Source organism: Podarcis vaucheri (genome assembly GCF_965113315.1).
Source record: "Podarcis vaucheri genome assembly, chromosome: 4".
NCBI classification, from domain to species: Eukaryota; Metazoa; Chordata; class Lepidosauria; order Squamata; family Lacertidae; genus Podarcis; species Podarcis vaucheri.
In genome coordinates this window covers 61109335-61126600 of record NC_138762.1, presented here as the reverse complement: position 1 = coordinate 61126600, position 17266 = coordinate 61109335, and the positions used below count along the sequence as shown (strand labels likewise).

At 48.4% G+C, this 17266-nt stretch overlaps 2 long non-coding RNA genes across 5 annotated transcripts in view; one reads left to right on the top strand and one right to left on the bottom strand.

Annotated features, from left to right (window-relative positions):
* The window catches only part of LOC309530831, a 73445-nt gene that overhangs the window by 11645 nt on the left and 44534 nt on the right, over positions 1–17266 (bottom strand). The gene's annotated exons all lie outside the window — the stretch shown is intronic.
* The window catches only part of LOC309530833, a 57470-nt gene continuing 41130 nt past the window's right edge, over positions 927–17266 (top strand). For all 3 annotated transcript variants that reach the window (XR_014218927.1, XR_014218928.1, XR_014218929.1), the window contains exon 1: positions 927–1087. This is a non-coding gene — a long non-coding RNA (uncharacterized lncRNA). The remainder of the gene's footprint in view (positions 1088–17266) is intronic.

Genomic DNA, 17266 nt, shown 5'->3' with positions numbered 1-17266 from the left:
CGCAGCCGCCCCCGCTTTCCCACCCCTAATAGCAGGGGGCCCTCCCCTTCTCAGGCGAAGCTAACACGCCCTTCCCTCTCTCCCTCAAATCCCTCATTACCAGGCGCAGCCAACCTCCCTCCCCTCCCGAAGCGCAGCCAACCACCCATCAAATCCCCCTTCGCCAGGCGCTGCTCCCGCTCCCTTCCTCCCTCCCTCCCCTCCCCTCCCCCCGCATCAGCAGGTCTGAGAGGCAGCAGCGACGTATTTGCTTGTCCTCGTTCGCCAGCGCGGCCAGATTGAGCGAGCGAGGCTGCGAGGTTTTCCCGGGCGCCGCCGGGAGAGCTACGCTTGCTCTGGATGCCAACGGGCTCCTTGCCTATCCCTCGCGCTCTGCAGCGCGCTGGAGGCCCTGGGGAGCTTGTCGGTGCCAAAGCGAGGGCAGAGCCCGAGCCGCGGCTACACGGCCGCTGTTGTGCGAAACGCCATTCGGCAAGCTCCGCTCGCAAAGCAGGCAGGTGATTCTGCCGAGCACAATGAAAGAGACCCTTTCCCCCGGTTTAAACGGCGCTGAGCTGAAGCGGCTGGCTGGCTGGCTGGGGGCGGGGAAGAGAGCGAAGCGAAAGCGCTGGGAGGCCAGCTGCGGTGGCGATACCCTCCGCGAAGCGGCTTGGCCACGTCCCGGGGCGGCGGGACGAGCGAACTGGTGTTTTCCTGCGGGGAGCGCGGCGGCTCTCGCCGAGTCCTCCTTGGCGCAGGCCCCAGAGCTCGCGGTACAGCGAAGCCTGCCCCGAGGGCGGGAAGAGGCGCGAGGAACAAAGCCCGGCGGCAGCCACCTCAGCCGCCCCAGGGCTGGCTGGCAGGCAGGGAGGCAGGGGAGGGCTAGGGAGGAGCACTTGGGAAACGCCACCCGGGCGGGCGCGGGCCTGGCAGGGCTTCCGAGGCCTTCGCCGCGGGGAGCGAGGAGACCCCTTGCGGACGGCCAGGCTAAGCCGGGGGGGGGGGGCGCGAAGACAGGCCTCTCCAAAGCGGGAAGTTGCCGCTTGGCTGCCCTCCCTGGCGCGTCGCCTCGCTCCTCTCCCGAGGCCAGGGGCCTCCGCCGCCCACGGTGAGAACCGAAAGGGGGCCAGCCGGCAGTCTCGGCAGCGCGGGGGTGGGAGAGGGGAAACCCAGCCACGGCGCCTGGAGACAGCGCTGCCTCTAGGCCCCGCCGACGAGGGCGAAGAGAGCTGCGCTGAAGAAGAAGCGGGCTCGCTGCGCAGCTCCGCACCAGCCACGGCTGGGAGCGGGAGGCCGGCGCGGGAAGCTGGCGGAGCGGCGGCGGTGGCTGCTGCCGCCTGCTCTGTGCCTTGCGCGGCCCTGAGCTTCCACCTCTCGGCCTGCCTGCCTAAGGGCGCGCTTTGCAGAGCGAGCGAGGCAGACACAGCCGCCGCCGCCGAGTGAGGCAGTCAGTCTCTGGTCCTGCTGCGTGACACGAAAAGATGGCGCTGCCTCGTCTTCCCTCCCCCTCCAGCAGCCTCCTTCCCTTTCGGCTGCCACTTCCTTCCCAGCCGCCTCGCCGGGCCGTTTTAAAAGGCTTTCCCTCATTTTTTTCATTTTATTTTTTGCACCCGGACACTAGTGGGTCTCTCTTCTGCCTTTTCTCCCTCGCTCAGTGTCCTTGTTCCCCGCTCCATTTGGCTTGTTAACTTTCCTTCTCTTCCCCCTCCCCCAGCCCGCTTTTAATGTCAAGCAGCTTGCCGCGTGGGGGAGGGGAGCAGGGGGAGCCGGTGGACAAAGCCCGAGAAGCGAGAAAGGAAAAGTTCCGCCGCGGCCTCTCTCCCTCCGTCTCCGCTCTCCACCCTCCTCCGTTTCCTCTCCCCCTCCGCGCCCCCCCCCCAGCCACCAGGGCGGGGAGGCCAAAGAGCTCGGAGCGGGTGGGGTGGGGGCTGCTCGAGACTCCCCGGGAGCAGGAAGGAAACCTCGCCAGAGAGTTTTGGCTGAGTTTCAGAGACACACACAAACAGAGAGAGAGAGAGAGAGAGACCCGAGCAGGAATCAAAGCCTTGCGGATTTGGGCTTCAAGCTGCTGCGAGCGCAGGGAATAATGCGTCAGATTGGATCTGGGAACAGGCCGTCGATAAAGTGCCCTCTCCATCAGGTCCACCCCTACCGCTTCCCATTAACTGGGGACGGGGGAGGCAAAAGCCACCACACACTCTTCCGGCCATGGCAGCATTTTAGCTTCGCATCGAAGCCTACCCCCCCCCCCCGCGGATCTTGGTGTGGGCTTCAATCCAGGGGTTCTTCCCTGCTTAGCGGAGTTGTGGACTAGAGGCTGCCGTGGGCCCAAGTGGCTCTGGTTCTCCCTGCCTGCCAGCTTTTATGCGTATGTGCCTCCCGCCCCCCCCACCCCTCTCTTTATCGTGCTCCTCTCTCCCCCTCTTCCCCCTTTCGGTTGTTTGATGTTGTTGTTCACTTCCTCCCCACCCATCACCTTTGCTGATGGATGGAAGGGGGTTGGGCTGCTGGAAGGGAAAAGAAAAGAGTTGATGCGCCAACGGCGCACTATAGATGTCACAGCCGTCGGAGAAGTTTAACTGCCTGGAAATTCGGTCACAAAAGGGAGAACGAACCAGCAGCCCTTTGAATCGGTTCCAAACTACCTCCCCCCTCGCTCTGCTGCTCAAACCCCAGAAATCCCCCGCCCCCGTGTACTCGCAAGGCAGTCAGATTTGCCCTAAAGTGCTAACAAAATTTTTTGTTTTGTTTTTGTGAAGACTGCAAATGAAATTCAGCGTGGCGGTCGCCTATTTTAAGGGCCTGATAACTGCACGTCGTGGTACTGGGATGCTGCTTGGAGAGGCGAAAAGGCCTCGCGTGCTCTCTCTTTACCAGCCCAAAATATGCGGACAAGTCAGCGGTGAGATCCGACTCGCTCCCCACCCCCTCCAAATTGTCGAATAAACATAATACATGAGATTGTAAATCTGCTGGTTTACAGAGGGTGTGTGTGTGTAAATTAAACGTTGCCAGAGCTTTGCCTTGTCTGCCAGCGCTTCGTAGCAGTCTGTTTTAAAGAAGAGCAAATATTTTCCTTTTGGGATAGAAAATGCAAAATTAGGAAAAGACTGCCACCCAGAACCACATCCCAGTTAATTAGAAATCGATAAATCGTAGCAAGAATGTCTATAGTAACTGGGGGGTGGGGCGCGCGGTTTGTATACACTGATTTCAGTGAGATTTACGTACTTCTAGGTAGTGTGTTTTGGATCCAAGCCGGTGGTGCAGTTTTGTTCCAGGCAAGTGCCCATCGTCTCTAAAGGCAAACTGATTTCTTAATTGTTTTTGCTGCTTGGTCTGATTGCCAGTTAAATGGAGTATCCATCGTTGTGATTGTGCGTACAAAAGTGGAAGGGGCCAGATTTGGTTGTTTGCGACTGACAAGGTCAGGAAAATTCTGACCTCTGATCAGATGCGCTCGAGAGGCGCATGAGTGACGTCCGCCAGCATGTTAACATTTAGCAGTGAGTGGAGCAAGTCTTCCATTTGTGCTGAAGAAATGGGGCAGGGGGCTTTCAGGAGCTCTATGCTTCTTCATTTCGAGACGATTGATTTTTGCTGCCAAGGCACCCGGGTCGCAAACGCCGTTGCTCTTTCACCTCCAGACACACGTAATGAGAACCGTGTTAGTCGAATCCCGCCACCCGCTCAGAATGCAAATGTAATTTTAGCCTGATTTCCAAACAGAAATTATCTCGAGAAGCCTCAGGGGCTGCGGTCCTCAAGTACGTTGTTTGGCAAGAAGAAAGGCGGACCAGGAAATATCGTATTTCCTATTGTTGTTTTGAAGTAGTTATCTGATTCCTAGCAGTTTGCAAAGGGGGTTCTGTGCATTAAACTCTTGGGATGACGCGGGAATTCCGTCTTGTCTCGAGAGGAATAACGTTTGTCCTTCATATTCTCATTTGTTCTTTGTTTTCTCTTTATGTTTGCTTGATCGTGGTCAAATTTGAGGAGCGAATTCAGGTTTGCATGGTGATTTGATAGTGGGAATGCGGAGAAGCGTCTTTCTTGTACCTGTTATCTCGCTCCGGATTGAATATTAACAGACATCAGCCTCCTGCGGTCGGTCCCGAGGCCTTGCCTTCTAGACCTTTGTCTGCTTTTCTAAAGGCAAGCAGGCACCAGGCACTTTCCTCTTTAAATGCACTGGGGCTAATCGGATTACAGTGGGGCCGATGGGGAGGAGGAGGAGGAGCGGGAGAGCCAATTCTGACTCTTTAGAAAGCGGGTGCAGGGGTCCCCAAGGCCACAGCACCTACCTACGCGGGCCCGTGGTTTGTCCGAAGGTGTTGATTTCTTTCTCCAGCGGCGTTTGATTTGACTTCCTAACCCAGGAGGGTTAAAGGACTTCCACCACGTGCTAATTAAATTGCAAGTTCTTGCTGGCACCCTTGCAGCCGAAACGCATTCACTGGGAATCCCGATCCACCACTCTGCTAGATGAAAGTCCTGAAACCTAAGACGCCAGAAGCCTCGGGTGGCAAACCCTTTTGTGTGGAAGTAACTCTTATTCATTTCAGTGGAATGTAAGGATTAGGGGGAAATACTTTTTTTTTATTGAAATGAATGACACTTCCAAATAAATGCGGCATAGGCTCTTCCTGCACTCCAGCAGCGATCTGTCGAAGTTCTCGGACTTAAATTGCTTGTGGATCATTGGTAGGCAGTAACAGATGAGCAATGTCAAATAAATACCAAGTGGAGCTGTAAAGTAGAAGTTTGGAAGCGCCTTCCCAGGGCCAATTAATCTTACTGATGGGGGGGGGGGTAGAGAGCACGTACCCGAGATCCCTTCAGGACTGAATTTGAAGCAGTGCTTAAAAACGCCAGCACGTGTTTTCAATATTTGGGCTCAGATCTGGTGCGTATGAGCTGGAGACAGATGTTTTCTTCCTTTTAGTCTTCTGAGGTCTGGAAGCAGGGCGATAGAATCTTCTTTCTTCGCGGGTGCGCACTGGTTTCTCTCCCACCCCGTCTGAGAGTTGTGCCAGTGCAGACAGGTTTTTCAGGTTTTAGCTGGGCTTTGTCAAAAAACCTGCAAAGCCTGTTTGACCGGTGACGATGGTGCGTTCGCCAGGGAAGGATGGGGGTGGGCTCTTTGGTGCTACCTTGGGCTCCTTTAAATAAAACCATAGCCTAGCTCCAGGCTAATGGAGAAAGCTGCTTTTATTCCGTCCTGCTTTAACCACAAATCTTCTCCCTACTCCCTATGCAAAGCACACCCGGGACTGGGCACAAAGGCACAGAGGGTGCGGCTCTCAAGAAGTACGGAACCCCAACACCTTACTTCGTGGTAAACAAGAAGGGCAGTTCTAGTGGACTAGTTATCCCCACGATCAGGACGTCAAACGGAGGCTTCCCTGCTCATTTTCCCCCTTCAACATATGTTTAGCAGCGGCGTGTGACTCCAAACGGCCTGTGCGATTTGAGGAAGGGAGGGGAGGGGTGGTGAGAGAAGCAAGTATTCTGAATTAATTAATCCGGGGCGAAAAGGGCGTGATCCCCTCTGCGCCCTCGCCGAGTCGGCATGGTTGCCAAGTGCAGGGGAGCCCCCAGCTCCCGGGCAGGCTGGTGAAAATAAGAGCCCCCGGGCCAGCTCTGCCTAGTAAACAGCGAGCGCGTTTGTGCAGGCGCGCCGAGTAAACAGTGCCTGGCAAACAGACCACCGGCTTGGCTGGGGCTGAAGCAGAAACCTTCCACTTCTCAGCACTTAGCAACCGAGCCAAGCGTTGCTCGCCCGCTCTTTCCCGGAGCCAGGCAGGCAGGCAGGCTCGATTTGATTTACTTTCTGGTTACGACGCAGAGATTTCGCCTGGCAGTTCAAGGGCAGGACAGGAATCGTGGAAGCGGAGTCTTGTGAACGGAAATCTCTCATTTACAAGGTTCTGCTCCGCCACCGAAAGCCACCCTCGAGCACATTTGTTCCGCACGCAGCTCCCTTTTATCTTCTCCACTCGCTCCTTCTTCCCACGTCTCGCACGGAGGGGGGAGGGAGGGAGCCGGTGGGGAACCGCAGCGCAAATGCTACAGGAGCGAGCGAGCGAGCGAGCTCTGCTTGGCCTCTCGTTTAGGCCCAGGGCAGGCGGAATGTAAATAGGAAAGCGAGCTCCGGCTCCACGCGTAGACTAGATTCTCCAAGGCCAGACAAACACAGCAGAGGCTGTGATCAGGCTGCCCTACGAGCCTGTAAAGGCAGCAGAAGATGAGAGCCAAGGATCTCCCCGCCACTTGGTGGGCTTAGAGGAAGGTGAGGAATGAGCAGGAGGACGTGCGTCTGACCAAGAGAGCCTGGCTGGCCTTGTGCAGACCCGAGAACTTGGCGCGCTAAATGAACACTTTTCGAGCCCCGCAATCTGGCTGTTGGGTTGATGGGAATAGAAAATGGAGGCTTGGCATTATTGTGGTTTTCACTCAAAGGACTGCAGAGTCGTGTCAAAAACTTGTAATTAGGGCCTGCACTCAAACAGAAGGATAAGGTATTGATCTTAAAAACAGGAGCGGGAAGGCTGAGATAAATGAAACATGTTTTCAGTCCTCGCCTTAGGGGAGGAGCCTTGATGTCATGCCCCGTGGAAAGCCAGTACGCCTTCACTGCCGGTGTTTATCACTAAACACAAATGGATAACACACAAAAAGAGAACTGGAGAATGAACTCTCTATCAGAGATTAGGATATGAGGGTATGTTTTGCCTTGGCTTCCATATTTGGAGTTCTGAGATCCTCCAGTCCTGCCCCCCTCCAAAAGGAAGTTTCAAAAAGCCCTCTAGCAGGGTTGTAAGGTGAAGGTAAAGGGACCCCTGACCATTAGGTCCAGTTGTGGCTGACTCTGGGGTTGCGGCGCTCATCTCGCTTTACTGGCTTCCAGGTCATGTGGCCAGCATGACTAAGCCGCTTCTGGCGAAGCAGAGCAGTGCATGGAAACACAGTTTACCTTCCCGCCGGAGCAGTACCTATTTATCTACTTGCACTCTGAGGTGCTTTCGAACTGCTAGGTTGGTAGGAGAGCAGGGTTGTACCTGGTGCTTATTAGGTGGTGACTGCAGGTTTTTTTTTAGTGTTCTTGGAGTATGAAACTGCTAGGTAGTGGTAGTTACTCAATACAGTGGTGCCTCGGGTTACATATGCTTCAGGTTACAGACTCCGCTAACCCAGAAATAGTACCTCGGGTTAAGAATTTTGCTTCAGGGTGAGAACAAAAATCGTGCTCCGGCGGCGCGGCGCAGGAGGCCCCATTAGCTAAAGTGGTGCTTCAGGTTAAGAACAGTTTCAGGTTAAGAATGGACCTCCAAAACGAATCAAGTACTTAACCTGAGGTACCATTGTAATGGCTATGGCTTTTCCTTTAAAAAGAGAGTGGCTTGAGTTTTGAAACCCTGACTGATCACTTGCCCCTTTTGAATGGCCCCCAGTAATTCATTTTCATTCATAGGCTCCCATTGTCTTTTTCTCTGTCACATGCTTTGGGTGAGGAGACCTATCATTTCAAAAAGCAAGTTGGGAATAAAACTCACAAACTCAATCAGGGACGCGGACTTAGAAAAAATATTGGGGGGGCCCGGGAAAGCTCATGAATAATAAATAAGCTCATGAATATGCAAATAAAGTGGCTCCGGCCCTAAATAGGGCAAGCCACGCCCCCCAGCCAGCCGATTGGCTGGCTGGGAGGTGTGGCCAGTCGGGATTCCCCTGTTCTCGCGGGATTTCCGGCAGTGCCTCCGATTAGGGCGCGCGGCTGGCTGGCTGGCGAAGGAGCAGGTGAGGAGGAGGCGGGGGACGGTGGCGGCGCTCTGCTGGAAGGGCGCCCGCCCGAGATTATTGGGGGGGCTGAGCCCCCCAAAAAAATTTTTTGAGGGGGCTCGAGCCCCCTCAAGCCCCATGGAGTCGGCGCCTATGGATGTATATTAATTTCTTTGCATATTTTTTATTTTTAGCCTACAATTGTGCTCAGGGCCATGTTAGTAATTTTGGGTCTTGCTCAAAAAACCCATTTCCATTGGGAATCCTGCCACATAGTTATGAATACTTTGTACCATAGAGGAAAAGCAGGCTGTGTGAAATCACCTTCTAATTTTCCTTCTACAACAACTGCTAAAGCAATGGGGTCTTCTAAGCAAGAGCCATGTTAACAGAGAGAGTTTTAACTCTACATAACACTCAATAAGCTAACAGTTTATCCTCAAGTCTTGAAAAGTTTATTCTGCCATCATTAAAACAATGTGCCTAGACAGGGCATTATTTCCCCCTTTTCTTTTTCTTTTTAAAATGACACTGTGTTTAGAGACTGGCCACATAGTTGGTTTCTTTAATTTAAAGGAACACACACTGCCTAGTGACGATCTATAATACAGATTCATACAAATATGTGAATATGCCACATATCCCAGTTTAGGAAGTTTTAAATTATTTGCAATATCTTGGGAGGAAGCTGTGCAAGTCATAGGTGTGCTAAACATGGTGTATGCACATGTCACATAATAAGAGCAATGTGCAATGTACAATAGTACCTAATGGACTATACATTTTTTTTATATGATATTTATTGAAAATTTTTAAATTACAGAGAAAAAACAAAGCAGAAAAAGAAAAAAGAAAAAAGAAACCACATCAAACAATACAAATTCAAAAAACAAAAATACACCGCAAACAGACAAAAATAAATCCATCATTCTCAAATCCTCAACTCTCATTACCTTCTTTCTTTGACCTCCTCCTCCTCCCTTTTTTTGTATCCTGGTTAATAATTATCGCAGCAAATCCTTTCCATATTTCATAGTATTCTGTCATTACATTACCTTAATCTATTTTCATCTTATCTTATAGAAAACCTTAAAAACTTAAAACTTAAATCTTATTTTTACCGACTTCTCACAACCATAATATTCTTACCTAATTCTTTAAACATTTTTACTAGAACCAAGTAATTTCGTTCCAACATTTTTCTAACATTCATCAATTTTATAAAACAATCCTGGTAATAAAAAGAGAAATAAAAACAATCCAATCTTCAACCAGCGTCCCTTCCTCCTGGTCCCGGGGTTTGTCAGTCCTTTTTATCCCATCGATCTAGCGCATTAACCTGGTAACCTTATATCCGAGGCCCTTAAATCTCTTCCATGTCCCTTCCGCAGCTCTTCTTCATATTCTCCTTTCACTAATGGGAACTCCAGCTTGGTGATGTTTTTGACCCTTTTCAACAAATCAGCCCCTTTTCCATAGTCCAGACTCAACTCCATGTGGTATTTAAAAACATGTTTCAGAATCCCTCCAAAATTGAGAGCCCCCACAGCTCCAAACATCTCACGGCCCATTGCCAGACTCGGAAAGTCCAAACATCCCTGCATAGGGGGGTCTATCCAACCCCCCATTTCCAAACAAATCCAAACTTTATCTTTCCAAATCTGGCTTTTTCCAAGTTCATTCGTCAAATCCAAAAGCTCATGTTCCTGCAAGGCCGCAGCTCCCTCCATCTCTGGCGCCCAAGATTCAGCAACATCCTCTTCTCTCATCTGCTCTGTCAGGACACACTCCTGATCTAATTCCTGGGTGGGCTCCACATAGTTTCCCACTGCCTGTTCAAAAATTCTGGCCGCATTGGTCATCAAATCCATCTTCTCACTTAACTGTTCCAATAGGGCACTTGTTTTACAGAGAGCACACAACAGAACCTCTGAATACATTGTCCTACAAGGTCACAAGTCCATTCCCACGATTGTAATCTGAGACAGCTGTAACTAATCCTGGAATTAGTTACAGTTTCACAGTCTCCCTCTAGGGGGAGAACTTCTATTTGTTCTTGCAACAAAGTATCCTTTTTGAGATATTTTGTCAATATTTGTTCCTTTAAAGTGCAAAAGGAAACAGTGGAATCACTATGTTTCTCTTCCTTTAACTATCTGTCAAAAACGTTTGTCTCTGGTCAATGAGCTTCAAACGTCAGTCCTGACACCCCGCTCCAGGATCAGGACGGTGGAAAGTTACTTTACTTTAAACTTACTTCTGCAGGTTTAAACAGTCCAAAAAAGATCCCCCTTCTTCTCCTGCTGCCGAAGGGGGGTTCAACAATTTTAAATGATGAAAGCCAATCCTTTAGAAGCGATTTTCTGAGCTCTAGTTTATGTTGTCTTTGCTTTATTCTGTCTACAAAGAAACGGATGGCTGACTTCCTGTTTAGACCTTCCCGTTTCAGCACCAAATTGAAGTAAATTTTTAAGTCCAATTCCTTTTTGCTCGCAAGTCCTTATTTAAAGTCCGATTGTTCAAAGTTTAAGTACTCACGGGTGCTTATTTTAGAAGCCAAATTGTCCCAGGAAAAAGGCAGTGCTCTCCGGCAACGGCTATGCGGCTTCGCTCCACGGAAATAGCAGTTGACTCACAGCACCACGCCACTTCCCCCTCTTCACTATGGAGCCCGTTAGTGGGTTCCTTTGCGGGTTGGGGGGGCGCTAAGGGTGCCCCCTGAGTCCCATGGTCACAGGCTTCATCCGCCTGTGATTTTTAGCAGGGTCCCCGCTTCGCCGTAGCGGAAAAGACCCGTTTCACGCAGAGCTAGTCCCTCCAGTTCAAAGGGAGTCCGCCATTGTTGATGGCGCCACCCCGGAGGTCTTCCCTAATGGACTATACAGAGGGAGAAAAGGAACCAATTTTGCCTGTCCACTAGCACCTCTGGCATGTTCTCTGTCTAGGCTAGCCATATGACATACCAAAATGGTCTTTACTTAGCTTTTGGCTAAATCCTGCATGGCACCTTTCCATATGCAACCTTTTGATTCAGAAGAAAGTGTGTGTGTATAAAAGCATTCATTGGATGCCAAGATCCAAGTTTGGGGAATGCACTCTTTGGTGAGAGCACCCCAGCAGATATTTAAAATCACAAAATATGTAGCAAAGCAAAGCATGGAAATTTAGGCAGTTAAAAATGCCTTTCCAAGTGAGTTCCGAAATAGTCTCCTCTTCTGCCAGTATAGGAAAATACCATATGTTTAGTAAGTTAAAAATGGTTTCCTTACAAACTCTCTAAAGGTCAGGTTCATGTGTTTTTCCATACATCAGTATGCACAGTTGCACAGACAGTAAAACTTAGTTTAATTCCCAAGTGCTGAAATGATTTATATACAAACTCAAGAGTGACTTGTGAAAGCCATCCAATATGAGCTTGGACAACTAGCTCAGACTTCCTCACACATTGAGCTTGTTAGGTAGACTGAGGGGAACAAAAACTTGAATACCTTCTCCCTCCAAAGGTGAGCTGAGCCTGGACTCTATGCTTTTAACCCTTTCATGCATTAATTAGACTTAAGCATGCTGGTTTTGTGACTGTTATCCTACATAATTCGGTTGAGGGGATGATGGGAAATACAGTGTGCATGCGTGCTAAAATATCATGGATTAAATCTTGCCTGTGTTCAGTTCATTGTCAGTTAACGACACCAGTTTCACCACAATTTTACCCATAGAGTAGAGGGCATGCTGGAATTCTGCTTTTTGTCTTATTTAATCTGAAGCACACTTACTAGGAAGGAGTAAGCCCCAAGGGAAACCCCTAATATGTGTGTTTAGGATTGAATCCTTAAATAAAATAAACATTAGCGGTCCCATCATGTCCTTTACTCCATAGGGAAAGACTGTAACCAAACCGAAGGAATTGCCACTGAATTTAACCATAGTGGGGCTTATAAACAAAGGAAACAAAAGAAGCATGCAATATGGCCTTTTATCTCAAACCATTTGAACTACAAAAAATAGCATTACTGTTGCAAACCAGGTGAACTACAACATAAAACTATCAGCTGAACTTGCAAGAATTTAATCATTCAATGTAATGTGAGTGTGGTATGAGACAGCTACTGGAGGATAACCAGTTGTGCTGTCCCTAAATCACCACCTTAGTCCTCAAATCTGTTACTTTGGAATATAGTATTGTTGAAAAGAGAAGACCCCGAGTCAGCAACTTGCAGGTTTCCCCCCTACCATACCTTCTGACATCAGAAAAGCTTGTATATTTGACCTGGAGGCTTTTCTTCTCCTGCAGCAGTGTTTATAGTTTAACTTTCCATCCAGTTCATTAACAAGGAAAAGAGCTGCTTTTTCAGGAAAGGCAATGTTCCTAAGGACAGCAAAGTCCTCCCTTTCCCTTCTTGAAAATTCTCTACTTACAGGCAAGGCCATTCACTGCCTAATGACCAGAGTTTTTACCATAAGGCTGTGTGTGCTCCCGAGTTGGAAACCGCTAGCTAAGCGAGTCTATTTTTAATTCTTTTTGTCACAGGAGGCCTGGGTTATTTTTGTAACTACCACATCTCCAAATCCCCCCTCTCTGGCCTCCAAGAAGGTCTTGGAGCATGTCAGTAAATATACATCCTTACCCTAGATATTAAGATGGGCAGAAGTCCTAGATTTATGCCCAGCTTCTTAAGCAGCCTTGGCTTCTTAAGCTTTGAAATGCTGCAATTATGCAAATATTTGTGATGCTGTCCCCTTTGATCAAAACTTTCTCAAAATGATCCCTTTCCATTATGGTGCAGGAAAATGTATTTTGGCCATGTAAAGTGAGGTGCAGAGCCCTTGAACCTTTTTTTAAAAAAAAAACACAAAAAAACAGAATCACACTAGTTTCTCATGCCATGCATTCCCACGTTCCCCAAAGTTGAATGATAAAAAGGATTTCTACAAAAGGTGTCCTTCTCCCCACTCTTCTTCAGGCCTCAGTTTTGTCACAACTAATATGCAAAAAGTACAGGAGGTTTACAGTCTGCTTTTGTTTTCAGGTGAGGTCATCTAGTTGATATACCCCTCCAAGGGTGTTAGGGAGGGGTAGTACCTTTGGTCCCCACCCAGCACTCAGCTCTCACCTGTGGCTCCTAGAAGCTGTAAGCATGTGACAGCAGCTACACCCGGGGACATGGCTTCGACTGGCTAAACCAGGTGAAGGTAGCCGATGGGTGTCAAATCCTTGGCAAGTTAGGGACTTTCCCTGCATGGAAAGACAGGCTCTGACGGATTGAGAGGAGGAGAACAATAGTGGGTCCAAAGGTCAAGAAGGTGGTTTCTGCACATGCTGTAGAGGGAAGTGAGGAGCAGATGGGGCTCATCAACCTGGGAAAGTAGCTCATCCAGGAGAAGAAAAACTCTGATCCTAAACCTCTGCTGTCTTGTGGGATATCCTCAGAGAAGAACAGGCTAAGGAGAAAACCCTACACAAATCTAGAGTGGAGTCCCTAAAATGGTTGGATGGTGCCTTGTATGCCTCCTTCCACTGATGTCACTGAGACTAAACACTAGGCAAAATAGTTCTAGATAAATATGTGTTCATTAACATGCTCAGAAGGGCATTCTGCTGCCTGAGGACAGGGGCAGAGCTACCTGCCCTGGCACCTGGAGTGGCTTGGGGGCAGGGCTAGCCGCACGCACGGCGAGCGTAGGGGGGGTGCTGCTAGCTGCCCGTGTGGCAAGCATCCCTAGCTGCCTGCCACCCACACTGCGAGGGATGGCATAGCCATGTAACCCGCCCTCACAACTGACACACACACCCTGCACCTGCCTTCCTCCACCAGTGCCTGAGGAAAGGCCAATATGGCACCCCTCCCCATTCCACATATAGAAAGAAGAAAACCAACCTGGAAATCCCCAACACCAACACTTGCATCTATTCCCCAACACCTCCCACCCACTCCCTGCCCACCCTCTAGCATCTGCTGCCTGAGGCCACTGCCCCATTCTTCCTAATGGTAGTGCTGGTCCTGAACATGATAACTCTGAAGGAAATGTCAGCTACGTTTTCATGACGCATCCAGCCATGCCTACCGCAAGCTTGTATGCCTCCTTCTGGCAACTGCTGTAGCCAAGCTGGTGTCAAATGTATTGCTCTCCTTTCCTTTGGACTACATAAGTGAGACTGAGAGTGGGGTCTTGTTGTCTGGGCAGCCCAGGACCTTCATAAAGGTAAAGGGACCCCTGACCATTAGGTCCAGCCATGACCGACTCTGGGGTTGCGGCACTCATCTCGCTTTATTGGCCGAGGGAGCCGGCGTACGGCTTCTGGGTCATGTGGCCAGCATGACTAAGCTGCTTCTGACGAACCAGAGCAGCACACGGAAATGCCGTTTACCTTCCCGCCAAAGCGGTACCTATTTATCTACTTGCACTTTGACATGCTTTTGAACTGCTATGTTGGCAGGAGCAGGGACCGAGCAACGAGCAACGGGAGTTCACTCCATTGCGGGGATTTGAACCACCAACCTTCTGATCGGCAAGTCCTAGGCTCTGTGGTTTAACCCACAGTGCCACCCATGTCCCATAGGACCTTCATACACACTGCCTAAACTTGCACTCTGGGGAGGTCATTTCGGTGCTACTAATGCAGTAGTTTGACTTCCCCCTTGGAAGTGCAGCCCATTGTCTCTTGAGACAGACAGATGCCAACAACATATCCCTCCAAGTGCATCACTGATAGATGTAATCCAATCCAATAAAGCTACTGATGATTTAACTAAATTTAGCAGGGCTATTGTCTAAATGTGCTGAAGAGTTATGTGACAGAACCAGACCACCTTAAGTCCAGCATGCCATCTTAACAAGTTTCTGCAGTAGCTTTAAAATGTATTGAATGCTGATTCAACTGGTTTGCTGATATTCTCTTATTCCTTCTCTGATTGACAAGGTAGGAAGCAGGTAGAGAAAATTTACTTCCAACTTTCTTCTCAGGCATACAGCCAACCTCTTTATCTAGTCTTTAGACTTACAAGGAGTGTTGAGGCAGTTGCTAGGTGCCATTTGCAGTTGTGGTACTGCTTGCTGCAACCAAGCCTCAGCCTACTGGGATGATTTTACTAGATCCAGGAAAGGAGGCTGCTGTGTTGCATTTAGCAGGTGATGATAGGACACAGTGCCAAAAGCCCCCACAAGCCAACTTGGAAATGCCTGTGGAGCCTATCCAGAAGTTGTCTAGAAATCACAGTGCACATATTTATTCTAGGATCCAGCAAATAGCTAGGGCGAAAATGTGGCTTTTTCAAAGAGCAGCCCAAATTGGAGTGTGTGCATCAGGGAAGGTGGAAGGAAAGAAGTAAAGATGATATGGGGGTGGAGGAAGGCACCAGGGAAAGGATCTTATGAAATATAGGCTCATGGATATGAAAACATGCCAGAATGCTATGTAGGCCTTCAAGGTGCCACAGAGCTCTTTGTTTTTGTAACAATGGACTAACACATCTTCTGTTCTGCCTAACAATGCTATATGTGCGTCATACTTTAACCACAAAGCACATTATATAGACTTGCCTTTTGGCTAAATGACAATTGGAAAGCTTTAAAGCCACCTCTCGCTAGCACTGTGTTACTTTTTGTTTTTAACTGACAATTGCTGGCCACAGTTGTTGCCCATTAAAGTTTTCTTTTAACTCGGCATGGGTATGTTTGTATGGGTGGATGCATGGATTTAATAATATTTCTGCCCTACCTGTTTTTGTAAAATGGCCTCAAGGTGACTTATAATAACAAAGTACAATAAAGCTAATGCAGTATCATAAATACAATTACACCAACCAAACACAGAAATCCAGTAGATAAAGGGTCATTAAGCGATCACATATAGCACTAAACACCCCAGATAACGGGCTGGACTTTACTTCGTGCCTAAAAGGTAAGAGTTGATGCTCACTGAATGTGGGCTCCATAATTTGAGTGTCACCCAATAAAAATCTTCTCTGTTATTCTCCTATTCAACTTCAGAAGGTGGGGAAATGATTTCTACACATTATTTTGCTGGCTGGCAGGTTCAAATGTGAGAAGAAAAACCATTTTTATACCCCATCCCCACACCATTGAGGACTTTGAGAGCCAAAACTAGAACTTTGAACTGAACTTGGAAATTAACTGGGAGACAGTGAATATATTTTAACATACCATGTGCACTGTGCAGTTGGCTGTGACAGTAGAACTTTCTACATGTGTTTCAGAGGCAGCATTACAATAATCTAGCCTGTATATTACTAGAGTTAACTAACTACGGTCCAATCATCTTGTCTCCAAAAGGTGTACGCTCAATCAAAGTTGGTAAAAGTTATGGATGCCAACAGCAATTGTACATTTCGTTTGTTTTCAGACAAATCATTTTCTACTTGAGCCTTCTAGGTGAGATACAAATTTAAATAAATATTGAATTGCAGATAGAGAGCATGCTTGCTGTTTCTGTTACTTCCCAGGGAGAGGAAGGCAGAGCAATCTGGCGTTTACTGGGTGGGAGACAAAACTGAAACACTCCCAGGGATGACACCACTTCTGGGGAAAACTAAGGAAAGGAAATATTAAAAACAAGCTGATGAAGAATGGTAGTATCTCACTATTATTGAGAAAGCACCCATACGGAGACCCTTTTCATTCAACAAAGAATCTTGTGACATGTTAAAGATTAACAGATTTATTGTGGCTTAAGCTGTTAGTTTTATTATTGTTAGTCTTATTGTGGCATGATCTATTTGTCTTTAAGGTGCCACAAGTCTCTCTTGATGTTTTTGCTGCAACAAACACAACTACCTTACTAGACATCTTCATACATTTATTATTTATTTATTTTTATTCATTTGGGGTGCAATATTATAGTGGTGTTATACTGGCTGAGAGGCTTTCGGATTTGTGAAGCTTCCGCAATACAACAACAGAATAACTGAAACGGGGGCAGTCTTTGGCTGAGATGCACAAGAAAGGAACACACTTGCACCAGAACCTATTCTCTCAATCCATGGCCATGCCCCCATTGGTGACAAAACTTCACTCTTCCATTGATCTCAATGGGAGCGGTGCATGTAAAAATACCTTCCCTTGCACTGATAACCACACTGCCCACATCTCAGTGACAGAACACAGGATATGGTATAACTCAACACCCCATCACAGGACACCACAATTGGTATATAAGCCCCACACAGTGAGACCATAACTCAACTATTAGGCATGTGACATGGGAATATACCTCTCTGGCCTTATGCCATACATGCTGATGGGGGGGAGCTGATGGAAGGAATCTGGTTGTCCAGATTCTTGTGAGAACAGGATGCTAGACTAGATGGGCCTTTGGCCTGATCCAGCAGGCCTCTTCTTATTTTCTCATACCCCATGGTGCACCTGATTGCTTTCTGCTGCTGTGACTGAGTGGTAAGATTATTGTACTCCATATGTGGGCATTTGATTTCCTTGATCTGCAGAACAAGTGCAGATCTTTTTATAAATGCCTCATAATTTTTATTCT